General features: G+C 43.7%; 1 protein-coding gene across 1 annotated transcript in view; it reads left to right on the top strand.

Annotated features, from left to right (window-relative positions):
* Window positions 1–3,275: 3,275 nt before the first annotated feature.
* The window catches only part of WASHC1 (WASH complex subunit 1), a 67,030-nt gene continuing 52,622 nt past the window's right edge, over window positions 3,276–17,683 (top strand). Inside the window, exon 1 of the mRNA XM_075006483.1 lies at window positions 3,276–3,321. The gene's annotated coding sequence lies outside the window, so the exon portion shown is untranslated. The remainder of the gene's footprint in view (window positions 3,322–17,683) is intronic.

Raw genomic sequence — 17,683 nt, forward strand, 5'->3', positions numbered from 1 at the left:
GCAGTGCCTTGTTAGTATAATAGCAGCTGTGCTTGCTTTGAAACACTTTGAAACTGCCCAGTTTTGAAACACAGCCACCCACGTAGCCAGGGGCCTTTTGAAACAACCCCCTGATTTTGAAAGCCCCTTATTCCCATCTAGTTTTGGGAATAAGGGGCTTTCAAAATCAGGTCTGTTTCAAAGGCCCCCCCCACAGCTACACAGGCAGCTGCATTTCGAAACAGGCAGTTTGGAAGTGTGCATGTCCACTGTTATGCTAATGTGGCACTGCATATTCATTGCAGCACCTTATTAGCATATCCCAAAGTGCCACATTCCCATACCCCTCTGAAAGGAGGGGTTAGTGTGACCACAGCCTGGATGCGCCACTTGTTGCTTTGAAATAAGGGACTATATTTTGAAATAGACTCCTAGTGTAGACCAGAGCTTTGTGAGCTCCTGAAACATTATGACACTGCTAATTTACTTTAGAATTCCAGTTTGATATCACTGTTCACCTCTTCCTGCACCAAGTTCTCTTAATTCTGGATCTCACAGCAAATGAGTACAGCCAACTGAATAATTTGCCACTAGTACATTATCTAATGAATTTAGATTTTCCCCAGGTTTAATATGCATGAGCCAGATTCAGATTTCCTCAAATGTACTGACTTTAAATTACTTGCCCACTTTTTTGTGCCCTGTTTTTAACTCTATGAATCAACCACAAATAGATCTCTGTGAGCATTCAGTATTTTGGTTTTTGCTATTCACATGGGCCACGTCTACACTAGCCCAAAACTTTGAAATTGCCATGCAAATGGCCATTTAAGAGTTTACTAATGAAGTGCTGAAATACATATTCAGTGCCTCATTAGCATGCAGGTGGCCACGGCACTTCGAAATTGACGCGGCTCATCCCGATGTCAGGGTCCTTTCGAAAGGACCCTGGCTACTTCAAAGTCCCCTTATTCCCATCTGCTCATAGGAATAAGGGGACTTCGAAGTAGGCGGGGTCCTTTTGAAAAGGAGCCCTGTCGGAATGAGCCGTGTGGCAGCGAGCTGCATCAATTTCAAAGTGCCGCGGCCGCCCGCATGCTAATGAGACGCTGAGTATGTATTTCAGCGCTTCATTAGAAAACTTCGAAATGGCCATTTGCATGGCCATTTCCAAGTTTTTGGCTAGTGTGGACATAGCCATGGTGTTAAGTTGTAACTGATCAGATAAATGCCCTGGAGCTCCTTCTGATGCTTGAGTGGATGAGCATGCATAAACCTTTGAGGGGATGACTGGTACACACACAATTAAATGTTTATTAATATTTGTGAATACAGCTTTGAAGTTCACTTTCTACACTTTCTGTGTGTTGATAAAGTTGTTTGTTTGGGTATTTGTGGAAAAAGAATGCAAAAGGAACATAAACAGAACCAAGGAGAATTCATTCAACAATTTTCACCATTTTAAAACAAACAAGCCACAAGTATTTAATTGCCCAGCCTAAGCACTGGGAGAGAACAATGCAAGTGAGTCAGATGTTCCCCATTGCCCAAACCTGAAATGAGGCTGAGGAAAAACAACAACAAAGCAGTCCTGTAGCTCTTGAAAGACTAACAAAATCATTTATTAGGTGATGAGCTTTCGTGGGGCAGAACCACTTCTTCAGATCTGGAGATAGTGTTGTACTTGTAGTGCTGAAAGTAAATTGACATGACGATTCTATAATGGAGAGAGCGTGTCTTAAGTCATAAGTTCACTTCCCTGCCTATGGGTCAACTGCAGGTCCTAGGGAGTGATACCAGCTTCCCTTTCCTGATGGCTGGAACAGAGCGAGGAGAGGTTCTGTCCTGTTGCAAGATGAAGCCACTCCATGGTGGTGGTTGAGAACCTCTTTCCTGAGACATGAGAAAAAGGCAGTGTTGTGCCTGGGACACATTGAACATATCTACATGAGTGGCTTTTTGAGGCAAAACAGGGCATTTGCTGGAAGAAACTGGTGTGTCTACACAGCAAATGTGCTTTATCTGCAGCTTGTAGAAAAAACCCAGCACATCCTCTGGCGGCCTTATGCCCCCCCCCCAGTTAAGATATAACACTTCTCTCGACAGCGTTCCGTTGACAAAACAGCCATGTACGCATTCCAGGACCCTTTTGTCAGCAGACAGGGCTTCCGATTCACTGGGCAGCCCTGTTTGCAAAGCTTCCACTCAGCTGTTCTGTTGAGAGAGGGCTGGGCAGTCTGGTTGCTCTCTGTTGACAGAGCAGATTGCTCTTTTGATCTGTTTTCATGCGTAGATGCAAGCTGTCAGCAGAAGTTTTACTGGGAAATCCCTTCCAACAGTCACTTCTGTCGACGGAGGCTTCTTGTGTAGGGTCATGTGTATACTAGAAGCATCTGTCAATAGGGAAATCTCGACAGACAACTGCCAGACTGCCCTGCCCTCTGGTACCACAAAGTAGAATGGCAGCATTTCAAAGAGGGCTGCCCTGCAACCAGAAGCCCTCTCTGGTGCTGGAAGTGTCTACACTGCTCTTTTATCAACAGTATTCTGTTGACAGCTTGTTATGCCTCAAAGTTTTGAGGGATAATACTGTCAAGGCAAATGCAGAGTTCTGTCGAGAATCTGGCGACAGAATGCTGTAAGTGTGTAGTCTCTCTTTGAGTTACGTGAACAGAAGGTCCCTTCTCTCGACAAAACTCTACGGTAGACACAGCCTAGATGTCGCCGGGGAACACATCGTTCAAGTGGTCTGAAAACGTGCCTGACAATAGGAGGGGTACCGGTAAGCTGGAAGCAGCAGCCCCTGGTGAGTGTAAGCACATGGAGAAGCCCCCTCTAACCACTGACCCATGGAGCAGCAGCGTACTCGGTTTGGCGCACCCCGAGCCTGCCGGGGTGTGGCTTCGCGGCGCCGGGCGCATGCAGGGCCGGGCGAGGCCGGGGCGCGGTACCCGCTCTGCACCGGCGCTCAAGCTGCTGGGGCTTTGGCCGCCTGGGGCGGGGCGGGGCGGGCGTGAGCGCGAGGAGCCCGCGGCCAGGCCTGGCCAGGACTTACAGCCCGGGTGCATCGTTTGCTTCCCCCACGTCCGTCCCGCTTTATTTACACCGGGGCTACAGGCGCGTGGGAACCCCACTCGCTGCGCCATGGTCGCCGCCGCTTACCCCTTCACCCTGCTAGCCCTCAGGGCTACGGCCAAGGGCGCTCCAAGGTGGGCACTAGGACCTACAGTGAATGGGGGCAAACTAGGGGCGGAAGCGGTGTACTAGCGGGGGCGGAAGTGACCCGTTGTAGGGGCGGAAGTTGAGTGAACGTCGCTGTCGCTGTCGTTGCTGTAGAGCCAGGTGAGAGGCCGGGACCTGGCTTTTGGGCAGAGCCGCTGGGGCCGCCATCAGATGGGTCCTAGGGGGTCTGGGGTCACCTCGGTGTCTGGGGCACCCTGGGTCTGGCGCTTCTGGGAGGCCGGGGTCTTAGGGGGAGGGGCTGGGCTCTTAGCGGCTTCACGTGTATTGACCTGTTGCACCCAAAGCTTGTGTGGGCCTGGGACATATTGCTGGGACTTGTGCTACTTGCCCTCTCATGTGTGTGTGTGTGTGGGAGAGAGAGACAGACAGACAGACAGACAGACCAACCTACCAAGGTGGTACCCCTGTTGCAGAAGGGCATTAAATATGTAAAGTGAAGGGCACTTGTAACATTATGGAGAAGTGGTTTAGTTATGTAGTTAATGATATCTCAGAAGGGTAGTCCTATTAGTCTGTAGCTTCACAAATAACGAGAGGGCCTGTGGCACCTTACAGCCTTTTCATGGGGAAAACCCCACTTCATCAGACGGAAAATTATGGTTCGCAAGTTGGACCTACAAGAATAAGTGCCTATCTTTTATCTTAGTTGCATAATAAATCTCTTGTAGATACTAGGGTTTATACCACGATCAATGATAGAATGAAAATTTTGTAATACCAAAAACTCCTAATGACTGACATTACTGAAATAGCTGCTCAATAGCAAAGCTTGCGTGATTGTAAATAAGCACCTGTGCATATATGTTTACATGTATGTCAGGCTATCATATGGCTGCTATTACTTTTTGTCCTTGGGTTATTTAGTAATTTAGCAGTTACCGAAAGAGCGCACACATTTTTGGTAAATTTTGGAACTGTGATTAGTGACATCAGAGAGTTGGCATCACATCGTTGAGTTGATTCAGGTTGTTGCAGAGATGCAGGAAGCCAACTTTCCTTCAGCTGTGTATCAGTTAAATTTTGGTTTATCTTTGAAGGCTTTATCTTTGCAACCCTAAAAATTTAAGAAAGTTTACATTGTGCAGAATCTGAATCAGTACCTCAAATGGACCTGGTGTTAGATACAATGGCATTGGAAGATTTTTGGCTCTTGCCTAGAATCATAGGTACCACTATCCCATCCCTTTCACATAAATAAAGCTAACTTGGGAAAGAAAGTAGGGCTTACAGTGGATTAAATCTCTTGGAGTTAAGGATTAAAAAATTACCTGAGTCCAGTCTGAGGCAAGTAAATAGCTTTTGACAGGGCATTGTAAGTATATTTAAAACCACTCTGGGATTTAAAAATGTTACAAGTGGGTTTGTCTCACGAAAGCTCACCCAGTAAATTATTTTGTTAGTCTTTAAAGTGCTACTGACTGCTTTTTTGTTTTGATGGTATATAGACTAGCACGGCTTTCTCTCTGTTACTATTAAACATATGCAGTTGTTTCTAGTAGTGACAGATCTGTAACCAATTTAAGCCTTAGAAAGAGTGGCTTTCTTTATGCATCAGTACGAATCTCATACGTTATCTGTTTTGATGGGGTGACACATTTGGAACAGCTTTGTTTTGGCCCTTGTTTTGATCTCCACAGCTGAGGACTATATTGTTCAAACCCTGCAGAGGAAGCAGTGCAATATGTTAAGGCCTAGATTTACAGTTTGTAATGGAACATGGAGAATCTTTATAGAATTCATGAATGAGGAAAGCTGCTGTGTACTCACTATGAAATAGTCAGGATACAGACAGGAAACCCTGCTTTAGTTACCTTGTACAGATGGAGAAAGAATTGTTGCTATTACAAATATGTAGTGAATACTCTAAAAGCAAAAGTTGTAATGTGTGTAGCAGGAAGGCAATTAATTTGTAAAGCTGCTTCAGCCATCGTTATCAAGGACATCCGCTGATGGTTTGCTGTAAGATTGTGATGAATAATCTCAAAAAAATATTAATCTGAATATCAAATAGTTGCTGTTGAACTAGCAACTAATGCAAAGAAAGCCTCCAACTTGTGGAAGACCCATATTTCAGCAGTGCATTAGAATGCATTTCTTAATGTTTCAGAGAGAGCTCAGTTTTTCAGAAGTACAAATTTTGAATTTAAAGTGTACATCAGTGAGCTTAAAGTAATATTACTAAACATCAACTAAAATACATGCTCTTCTGACACTGTTGAGATGCAATTATTTGTCAAATGCCCAGGTAATGTTTTCAAAATAAACACATGTTATTGTGATACATGCATTCATTCTAATAAAATTCTTATGTGTTGAAAATGAGTCAGCCAACAGTAATACTGTTGCAATGGTATTACTTTCACTTTCATATATTGAGAAAGGTTTCTGACAGGCATAATAACTGTTGTGGAAAAGGTTGTTGAGACCACATCAGCAATGGTGAACACAGATGATAATATAGTAATAGTGAAAATGTTTGCCTCATTGTAAATCACGTGGTGAAATGTTAAACTTGTCAGTGATAGAGCAAAAGTCTTTCCTACCAAAAAGAAGTGATTTATTCAATGCTGTCATCTCTCTCAGAGCTTTGCAGTTATGTTTTTCCCTCTAGAAGAGAAGGTCTCACCCTGAGAGAAAATACCTTTTCTCCAGGGCTTTTTGCCTCTTTACTATGATTGCAAATAAGTGGACCAATTAGTGCCAGCTATGGTAGGGATTCATGTGGTGGGACTGGACATACTTTGATGTCTCCCTTGGGAAATCTTCTGCATTTCAGTCTTCCTTTGAATCTTGTTCTGCTGCTTTGCTCTCCCTTCTTTCTGCTTTTGGTAGCTGTCATGATTTGGGAGGATGTCTGTGGGAGCCTTGATTTTAATTGATTGGTGTTTAATTATTATATTTGGTTGATGAATTTATCTCATTTAGAAAGTAAAAATAGCTAAGGGGGCAAAATTATAAACCCATGTGTTTTCTTAGACTGCTTTGTCAGATATGCCTAATCCACACCCCACCACTCCATCTTTACATCTATTTTAATTGTGATGTTTTTCTTATTTATTATTTGTATTATTATGAGATGATGAGAGTGGAGTACAATTTCGTTAGGTTTATGGATAAGAGACGGTACTGTTACATACTCACCTTTAAAGATCTCTCTCTCATTCCATCAAAAATAATCATGTAACTGATGACAGTGGTACTAGCTGAACAGACTGAGGCTGTAGGCACCGAGATAGGAGGCGGAGATTGAAAATGAGAAGTTTATAGTGCTGGCCATTGAATGGAGACTGAAGCTTGTTCTTGTTTGGTCCCACATCCTCCCTCCCAGCCCTGTTTTCCCGGGAGTGACCTAATTATTTCACTGCAGATCTCTATAGCCTAGCCGTCATATCCTTACCTTATGGAAGTGGTGCTGTCACTGCAGTGCGCTCCCTGACTCACCATCTCTGCTGGATTTGGGACATAAACAATTCTCAGAAATGACAAAAATGCTTTGATTGTTCTGAACACCCTGTTAAATCCACTCGCTGCCCTTTTGCTTCAGACTGCACTGGATGTTGACTCTGTGAGGCTTGTATTTGGCATTCTGGATGACAATTTTTGTTTTACTCTGCTTTCTGGTCTTGAATTGTGCTGCTACTTTTGAATCATCTCCTCTTGAATGGCATATACTCAGCAGTTGTGATGTCACTGGAATTTCCACAGGCTTTTTTCCTGCTGTATCTCAGAATCCTTTATTTCGTCCTTGTTCTGTGCCTAGCAGTTTTCTGAAGGAATATAGATCCCATTTCAAGGCCTGTTGCCTGCACTAATTTGTTTCTGTTGGCTTCTTATTTCCATTGATTGATTGCTTTGGCTCTTTTGTGTTACTTTATATTTGTTGACCAATTTCCCTGGTCACATCAAATCTGTTTTGCTATACTGCTGCTCCAAAGCCTTTGGTAAGACTATCAGTGTAGTTTGCTTTCTGTCTTGCTGCCTCCAAGCATAACCAGTTTGGGCTTATGTGTAGGAACAGAAGATAAGAGGCCTTACTTATCATATTGGGCCCTGTTTACTTGTGCTCTTTCTCAATCTAGCATCACAGATACAGCAACTGTAGAAAGATCTGTGCCTTGTCATTATGTAAGGATCATGTTTCAATGATGCATGGAAAATAAGCCATGTGAGAAGAGACTGACTTCAGAGAAATTGCAGGACAATTGTGTGAGGGGCAGGAGATCAATCCTTTACACACACTGTCTCTCTGAGCTATCTCAGGAGGGGCTGCAATATTCAGTGGAAAGTACTGGGAGATTTTTTGCTTGAAACATCTTAACATTTGGCTGGGAAAAACAATTCTCTCCTAGCCCCTTGGGGGAGAATAAGATGGAACCAAATAGTATGTGGCTGTTATAGCCCTAATTCCAGAGCATTTTTGCCAGGCAAAAGGTGCACTCTTTGTGGAACACCAACTTTCCCATGTGACTTTGGTTTCTGTGTTTTCCATATTGTTTAAAATTCAAGTGTAGCACTTGAATTTTTTAAAAATTCAACTTTCTTTTTTGCTGGTTATTTCTACTACACTTATTATTTAAAAAAAAACTGATAGGGCAACAAGCCTTGTGGATGAGGAGAGGGAAACAGTAGATGGAATATATATTGACTTCAGTAACACTTTTGATGCCACCTTGACTTTCCATAAGGAAACTAGGGAAATAAAGCCTCGATGAACCTACTGTAAGGTGTGCACGCAACAGGATGTAAAAGTGTACTTAGGGTGTGTCTATGCTAGGAACTAACTTCAAAGTTAGGCGCTACTTCAAAGAAGCCTGCAAGAGTCTACATACATTTTCCCTTTCTTCGAAGTTAACTCTGAAGTAAGGCAGCCCAACTTCAAAGTCCTTACTCCATTCTCGTGAATGGAGTAATGCCCTACTTGGAAGTTTAACTTCCAAGGAGAGTGTGTTTAGGCGCTCAACTTTGAAGTCTGTTGCTTTGAAGTAAGCAACTTAAAAGTTATTTTTTGTAGTGTGGACATCACCTTAGAGTAGTTATCAATTGTTCACAATCAAGCCAGAAGGGTGTATTGAGTGGATTCTGCAGGGATCTTTTCTGAGTCTGGTTCTATTCAGTGTTTTCATAAACGATTTGTGTAATGGCATAGAAAGCACATTTATAAAGTTTGTGGATGATGCCAAGCTGGGAGGGGTTGCGAGTGTTTTAAAGGGCAGGGTTGGAATTCAAAATGATATGGACAAACTGCAGAAATGGTCTGAAATAAACAAGATAAAATTCTGTCTGGACAAATGTGAAGGGCTCTACTTGGAAAGGATAAATCACCTGCATAATACAAAATGGGAAATGAGTGCTTAGGAAGGAGTACTGCAGAAAGGGATCTGGGGTTCTATGACTCACAAAATAAATATGAGTCAACGGCGTAATACTGTTGCAAGAAAGCAAATGTCCTTCTGGGATTTACCAGTAGGAGTGTTTTAAGCAAAACACAACATTGAGAAATGATTCTTCCACTCTACTCAGAACTGATTAGGCCTTAACTGGAACGCTGTGACTGGCTCTAGGCATGCCACTTGAGGAAAGATGTGGGCAAACTGGAGAAAATCCAGAGGCGAGCAACAAAAACAATTAAAGGTTTAGAAAACATGACTTGAGCGGGGGGAAGACTGAAAAAACTGGGTTTGTTTTGTCTGGAGAAGAGAAACCTGAAGAAGGACATAAGTCTTTAAGTACCTAAATGAGGTAGGAGGAGGAGGAGGAGGTGGATACTGTTCTCATTAATCTCTGAGGCCAGGATAAGATGCAAAGGGCTGAAGCTGCAGCAAGGGAGAATTTAGATTAGATGTTAAGAAAAAAGTTTCTAACTATGAAGCTGGGTAAGCTCTGGAACGAGTTACTGAAGTAGGCTGTGGAATTGCCATCACTGGAGGTCTTTAAGAACAGTTTAGGCAAATGTCTGATGTGAATGGTCTGGCTAACACTGACTTACTTCAGTGCAGGGGACTGGACTAGAAGACCTGTTGAGGTCCCTTCCAGTCTTGCATTTCTGTGATTCATGTGAGACGCACCCTAACTTAGAGAATTATTTCCAACTCATTCTTGTCCAGGGAGAGCTTTCGTGATGGTGTAAAGTAACAATTTCTAGGTCCTTGGGCTGGCTTAAATTGGAACTTTAGTAGCATCTGCAACAACAACCTTGTCAGAATTACAAAAAAAGTTGTCCTGACTTTCCAACAGCGCTTTGGGGTTGGAAATTTGTGTACTGTGATACTGATGGTGGAGTCCTGGAGCTTTATGAATACATTCTCTCAAACTTTGTCCTGATAAAGAAGGGAAGAGACTTAATACTAAGCCAGTTAGAATTGGTCGCATTTCTAAATTTTGGTTAAAATTGAAAAAGTGGAAGGGGAACAATAGGAACAGTTTTAACAATCTGACATTCCCCTCCCCCATATTTTTCCTCCAACTAAGCTTCCTTCATTCTGAGGCAAGCTTTGTGCTCCTTACCCTGTGAGACCTGGGATAGTATGTCAGCTGTGGCATGTCACAGCACTGATAGGAATGAGTCTGCCAAAATTTCTCCCCATTATCTAAGAACTAATCTCAGACATGGAAATCGCCCACAGGCTGGTCTGCAATACTCTTTAAGTTTAAAAGATGTCACTCTAACCATGAACAATGCTGAGCTGTGCTTATTTCTGAGCCTCAAGGACCACTGTATGAAATGGTCCTTCACTTACAAGAAGCTTAACATCTTGTTCTTATGCAGGGCTTGAAAACAATTACCAACCACTTACTACTGTCCAGAAGCAAATAGGAAATAGAGGAGGGAGAACAACTAGGGAGGTCTGGAGGCTGCATCACCATTTCAACAGCCATTTCCTTAGCCGCAAGGTGAAATTGACGTGATTTCTTGTCACTTCCATTGATGTTGGTAAGATTCTTAAAAAGTAGCAGTGTAACTAGTGTTTTAGTTTTACTCTGGCAAACCTATGAGCAATGATACACTTAGTGGCACTGTCTGGAAGCTCATGAGAACACTGCATTGTGTTAATGCTGACTTCAGGTTTGGAATGCTATCTAAATGCCCATGAGGGTCAGGAATGTAAATATTAAATACATAACTTTAAATTGCACAGAATTTATAAGGAAGGAGTTTAAGTTCACCTGGGAAAGCTTCCTGACTTGCTAGTGGTGAGTAAATGAGGTCGTCCCCCCCCAAGCCCTGCTCTCATGACACGGATGCTTCTTGAAGGTTTCTAAGGAGGCTCTGGCAGAAAAATGCTTGGTCATGTAATACCAGAAGAGCTTCCAGTGCTAGCCTTGTCTGAATCCCTCCTTTGGTACTTATCTTAAAACTCCATTGTGCGGATGTAATTTTTATCCCTTCAGGTAAAAAATGTTGCTCTGACTTCCTGGCTCCCAGAATTGCATGGCAGGAAAACTGCAACCAGATAATCCCAAGGAAGGACTCTGCATGGTTGCTAGACTGTGGTAATATTGGGTAACTGCAGATACTGCACAGTGCCTGCCTGAGTTGTAGGAGAGAAGGAGAAGAATGCAGCTATGAGAAATAGTACTAAGATAAACCTGAAGGAGCAGGGTGGGCACTTTCAGAATATTAAAGATAGTGAGCAGGAGAGGAGGAAGAGAATTATGCCTCAGAGAAGCTGCTCAGAGAGGCAATGATATGCTGTAATCTGTGGCCATAGTGATGGGAATAGTTTTCATCACTTGACCTTTTCTTGAGAGAACCTCTGCCGAAAAGCTGCCCAACCTGCAGTTTATTTTCTAGGTGATTGATTTGTAGGGTAACAAAAAGCTGGGATAAAGGAAGAGGACAGGAGAGCCGGGCATTTTCTGCTGGTTAACATTGGAAGTACTGAATATGTTTCTAATGTTTTTTGTGTCTCTCAGGGAGTCCCAGCTGCTGCTGTATCATCTGTAAGAAGCACATGCATCTCCTTTGCTACTGCACATACATAGTTGGTGGATTAGGTCTAATAGAATTTGCATGACCAGACCGAATTGCTAATTGTGCCAAATATCATCTATCGATGCCTGGTATTACAGAGGCAGGGAGAGGAAAAAAGTAACGTAGTGTGCATAAATGTTTGTATTGGAGAAATTCAGCGACTAGTGGGTCTGAGAAAATGATAGAAGTGGGCACTGGAAGTATGTGGGTGGGTGGGAGGGAGGGAGGGAAATGTTGTGCGGGATGGTTGTAAGGAAGTGCAAGATCACTACACAGAAGACTGAAGCTGTTGACTGTAGCAGAAAATTATTTCCCTGTGGATTAGAAGAAGCGACCAGCTGTCTTATTTCAGGGAGATGTTATATTTTCAGAGAAATCTATTGTTTGTGTGTGAGGATATTAAATCTGTGGCACTTTTAACCATGCTGAATCAAAGTCCAGCTATATGAGCTTACTGGAGCAGCAGGGTGGCTGAAATCCTCAAGGGGACTCAGGCAGCTAAGACAGTATATCCTATTTAATGGTGTCAGAGGGGAGCCCTATAGAACAGGGAACTTACACGTATCCTGGGCCTACATGGGAATGGACACACACGAGATGGTTCCAACTGGGCAATCAAATGAAGCAGTGGGTGTGGGGTAGTTAGACCTGGATATTGAGAATACTTCACCCACCTTGCTAATGTCGCATAAGGACTAGCTTCCATTGGTGAGATACAAGATTTTGAGTTGTGCAAAGTTCTTCAAGTCTCACCACCTTGTTTCTCTACATCTTGAGACCATCATGGCTACCATAATACTGTAAATAAAAATTGCTCTTACAGTTTTCTTCAGTGAAAGCAATAGTTGAGAAGGATTCTCTTGAAAAGACAGTTATCTTGTAAGTAAAAGGATGCTGGGACCCTATAAGAAGAGGAGCATCTGCTGTGAGATGGGGTGGCTGTGAGGGCCATCTTTACTGACAGGACTGGTATGGTTGGAGCACAGTTCTGTAGCTTTTGTCTCTTCCTTTGATATTTTTCTTTTTTGCTTGCCCCTTCCCAGAATCCATCCATTTGCATATGTAATAACATGCTGAATTTCATTGTTTGATGCCAAACCAATCCAGTTGAATCCTGTTTCTAACTATCCCCTGCCCAGTCCCCAGGCTATCAGTTCACTTACAGGAAATGTACTTGTTGAACAACAATACTTACCCTTTGTAGAGCAGTTTTCAACAGTAAAAGTCAATGTGCTTTACAAAGGGGGTCAGTGCCATTATCCCTTTTATACAGATGGGAATTTGAGTCATAGAGAAGTGACTCGGCCAATAAGCCAGTAGCCGAGTTGGGATTAGCACTCGGGTATCTTGAGCACCAGTGAAGCGCCTCAGCCACAAGGCCGTACTGTCTCCCCAAGAGGGCTGAGGTTTTGAGGAATGTGGGTTTGCCTTCCCCTGCACTTCCAAGAAGGTGAACGGGAAGAGGTAGTGGCGAGACTCATTGGCCATTCCAAACTCAAAAATTTCAGGGTAGTAGATGTTCCATGGGAGTGCACGAAAACTTCTCTATGGGTACCCTTCCTGTGTGAGTAAAAGGGGAAGTTACGTAGAACAGAATTGAAACTTCACTGTAGTGCTTTATGAAACACTATGATTTTAATGAACTGTACACTGTAAATCTCGAAAATGCCCAGTAGAACATCTACTAAGGGGGAAATTTGTCCTGGCACATACTGATGACTTTTTTGTGTTAGGCGCTTGTGTCTCAGATTAGGAGGACACTTGAAGTTCCCTACATCACTGATGGGTCTTCTCAGTCTGTTAATAAAGCTGGGGGTGGGGGAAGTTGTGGGAAAAGTGGGCACTTCTGTAATCTTTTTATGAACAGTATGTGACTCTGTTTATCTCCTCACTTTGTATTGCTACTTGCTAGTAGTTAATGGATTAATTTCTTCCTCTAGACCAGAGAAATTAGGGAAGGTTGTATGCCATGTATGCTTGTCTGGCATGGGCTGAAAAACGCCATCAAGAGCTGAATGGAATTAGGACATAACAATAAAAGTACTAATGACCAAAATCTGACTTCATGTTATCTCTTAACATCTGGCAGCCACGAATAGAGGTGTGAAACACACTGGGGCTTTAATGAGGGATAGAGATAGGAGGTGTTGGGTGACTGTTGAAAACTGGGATGGCAATGTCTACGGCCACTTCACTATGCCACTGTGGTCTTGTAGTATAGATGCAGTCTACAGTGATGGAAGGGTTTTTTCTTCTGTTGACCTAGCTGCATCTACGCTGGTGGTTAGGTCAATGTGGCTATGGTGCTCAGGGGTTTGGACTCTGCACAGAAGTGAAACTTAAGTTTTAAATGTAAACTAGTCCAGAAACACAGAGGATCTGATGAAGGCTCAAGTAGATTCTAGGAGGCCATAGAATAATGGGGCAGTTGCTTTTGCTATTGTAGACTTTGTTTTTAAGTTTGGCTTTTCCATGCTGACCTCAGGACTGGTGTTTACTCTAATTTTTTCCATATGGTGGAATAAGTTTTGTTATGTGCACAAGGCACGTGCAGATGCTGCCCACCATGGCTCTAGGCACTCTGCTAATTGGCTGGGCAGCGCCTAAATCTCTCCTGGGTGGCCACCCAAGTGCTCATCTTACAGGGACCACTGCTAACGACTATCAAAATCAGTACTCCAGGTGACAGACAAATGCTGGTTAGATTTAAAAAGGCTTTTCATTGTCACTGCAAACACTTAAGTTATATTGTCCCCAGAAGGGGTAAAGTCTTTGATGGTATTCTGAACTCAGACACACACTGAGAAACAGGCGTGCTGTAATCTGAAAGCCAGGTCTGAATTGTAGAGTTGGGAGGTTTACCCTTTTGAAAAGCAATGCCTAGGACAAATAGGGGTACTCCAGAGCAGACTCTAAACCAGGACTCAGTAACCTTTCTGAAGCCAAGTGCTAAAATTTTACCTTTTGGCCTCTTTGTGCAGTCCAAGTGCCGCCGATACTTTTTAAAGTCACTAGCAGTCATACTTACAACAGCTTCATTAATAAATAAATAAAGAGACATAGCTTCACCCGTTGGTTGGTTAGTTGGTAGCGTTAGCTGGCCTTTTGTTAATCTACATGGCTTTGAGCAAGCTCCTGGCTGCGTGGGGGAGGAGGGGCGGGGCTGAGCTCCCACCTCATGTACCGATGAAAATGGGCTTGCATGCCGTTCTTGGCACACATGCTGGGGTTGCTTACTCCTACTGTATAAAGATCAAGGTGTCAAACTCTCCGAGTTGAAACACCTTCAGTTTTTGATGCTAGCTTATACTAGTCTCTTCTTGCTCTTGTATGTATATGGACATCGAATCAATATTTTCTTTAGTTGTTTCATGTCTCATGTGCTTGTTTTGTTTTGTTTTTCATATCTTTACTCTGAAAGTGATTTGAGGACATTTCTGTACAAATCCTCTTGCTGGGTTGGGTTGGACTGGAAGTTTAGATGGCAGCATGTAGTGTCATTCAGATAAAATGTATATAACAGTTTAAAGCCCTGCTTGATGATCATGTTGTTTGTGCTTTATGTTGATAAAATGGCTGCTGTCCACACCTGGAAAATTCCTTTAGAAGTTATGGGGATGAAATGGTGGAATCAGTCTGTGCTGGCCTCTCCTCTGGAGGAGGAGGAGGATGGGTATATTGTTCATGCTGTACCTGGGGGCACAGCAGCCGGGGACAGGATGGAGCCTCCAGGAACAGGCATGGTGGTTAGTGAAGGCCTTCTGTCAGTAGTACGCTAGGACTTTTTCCCCTTTATCTTTTGTTGCAGTAGTTGTGGAATCACATGTAGTCCCAGCAGCAGAGCCCACTTCTGTTGTTCCCTGTTAGAACGGAAGAGGGGATTGTTCACTTTAAGAGATGTAGTGGGGAAGAGCATTGAGAGCTTTTCTGCTAAAGCATGTCCCAGATCAAATTTTATTTTCCTCCCCAGTCTGTGTTACTAGCCTACATTAACCCACTCCATTAAAGCTATAATATAGGTGATGCTCACCCCATTCCAGTCTAGGAGCACAATGATGGGTAAGAAGCAAGGATGCAGCATGTGGTGTGTACATGAAGCCCCTGAAGCATGCTGGGTATCCAGAGCAAGCTCTTCAATAGGCTGCCTCTTCTGAGGCTATAAAACATGGGAGGGAGGCTAACTCCCTTTGGGAGGAAACTGGCTTCTCCGGTGATATTTTGCCAGTGAGTGGCTCGTGGAGGTGCACAGTGGTTTCTGGCTTTTCTGATGCTGTGTAGGAAAGCTGTTTTTCACCTCACACTTCCCCAAGTGGTGTCCCTAGGGAGGTGTCCCACTTCAGAAATGCAGAGCTGTAGATGGGAATATTGGTGTCATTTTTTGTGGGTAGTAGTCTCTACCCAGTAGCTGTAAAAATGGGATGATGAAGATCCTGCACCTATGACTGGGTTCTTTTCGTGGTAGGTAGTTGGACTGGTAAATGCTGCTGCATTGAGGGAGAAAACAGTATGCTCTAAAGCTCCTCAGCTGTCTGAATTATTTGCTGGTGTCTGTGTGGCTGAGAAGCTCCCTGAGGCTATGTCAAGATTACAGGGATTTGTCGACAGAAGTTTTTGTTGCAAGATGTCTTCCAATAAAACTTCTGTTGACAGATTGCGTCCAGACTACCAACCATATTGCAAAAGCGGTCCGCTCTGTCAGAGTGGCTGGACTGGCCGGCCACTTTCTTGGGAAACCACCAAGCTGAAGCACAGCAGACAGGGTTGCCTGGTGCCCCAGAAGCCCTTTCTGTTGACAGAAGGTCCCCCTGGAATGTCCAGGCTGGCTTTCTGTCAACAGATCTCTATCGACCGAGGAGTTATTCCTTTTGGGGAGTGGGATGCAGCTGACAGAAAGGCTGCGTTCTGTTGACTTACTGTCAACAGAACGTCTTAGGAATCTGGACACTCCACAGGTTTTGTTGGAAAAACGGCTCTTTTGCCAACAAAACCCTCTAGTGCAGATGTAGCCTGAGAGTGGGCAAGACTGACACAGCTGGAATTAGTCTGTACTGCAGTTCTCTGAGGCAGGAGTTTGGAACTTAATTCCACCTGCCTCCTTTTTCGTAGGGCTCTGTGTCCTTGCAGTGTTTCTCCAGCCAGAGAGCTCTCCAAAGGTGGAGAAGTCCTTGTCTGGGTTTTGCATCTGAAGTAGCCAACCTGGGATCTTGAGATCTAAATCAGGTCTGTCTCTCTTGGGTTGTGGGATCATGAGCTGCTATTTGAGAGTTCTCATATACTGTGAGAGCCGTGGTGGAGTGCAGCCTGCTGCAGGGCCTAATTGCAATCTTATTAATGCTTTTTTCATCACTTCTGTTGAGCCTCTGGATGGTGATTAAACCTATTTATAGGGCAGAGTTCCTTAACATTCAGCACAGTGTACCTCTTCCCAATCAAATCAGTAACATCTGCATCTCTGATTACTGCTTAATAACATTGTAGAATATGGTTAATTTAAAAAAGTATAAATAGACTTTTTTTCATCCTGTCACTTTCACCCAGAATGCTTTTCCCTCCTCTTGGCAATCCAGACCTTTACACAGACTGGGGAAAGGTTGGCTTAGGCATGATGTTTGCCCTGTTCCCTCTCCTATCACTTATGGGTCAGAGGGAATCCGTCCTGTACTCCCTCCAGGGTTAGTTATGTGGCTTCTCTGCTGTTGAACAAAATTTCAGCCCCTCCAACTTATGCCAGCACATGCCAGGAACAGTAATGCACTGTGCAGCTAAGATAAGAGTTCAGTATAGCAGGAGTTTTAGAAACAATTGCCATATTGTAATGAATATGCATTAGTTTCCAAATGTCTAAGTGTTCATGGATGTTAGGTTCACCTGGCCACTGCAAGTGGAAAGCGTGACTACTGCTGGCTCAGATGGCTAAAATTTCTGGGCTGCTTAATGTTCCCTGCATCAGTTTAGGAATGTTTAGCAGCAGTCTTTCCCAAACTTGTTTCAGCACTGCTGCCTTGTCACAATGGGTTTTCCCCCGTCTCAATGCCCATAATTTATCTCCAGCCTCCTCTGATCTGTGGGGTCAGTACCTAAGCAGTTGTCCCCCATTACTGCGCTGTGCATGCTGTGGAGAGAGAAGTACTCTGACTCATTGGCATACTTATTTCTCATTGTGTGTTGCACAGTGAGGTGGTGGCAGCTGGCAGAGCAGAGATGCAAAGCTGCTATCACACTGACCCCATAGGCAGGAGGAAGTGATCAGCTGGACTCAAACCTGATGCTTAGAGTCAGTTTCCATGAAATTATCAAGGTTTACTTCTCTTCCTTGCCTACTAAGGCACTTGGGATCTGTATTCGAGTTTGGAGCACAGCCTTGGTTACCCAAAAAAAAAGGAGGAGGAGAACTTGGGTGTGGCAAAAGACAGAACTGAACAATAAGAAGGGAGAGCCCATAGCCTCTGCCGCTTATCAGATCTGTGCTGTTTTGATTGCAAAGAACAG

This window comes from Carettochelys insculpta, chromosome 1 (genome assembly GCF_033958435.1).
Source record: "Carettochelys insculpta isolate YL-2023 chromosome 1, ASM3395843v1, whole genome shotgun sequence".
Lineage (NCBI taxonomy): Eukaryota > Metazoa > Chordata > Testudines > Carettochelyidae > Carettochelys > Carettochelys insculpta.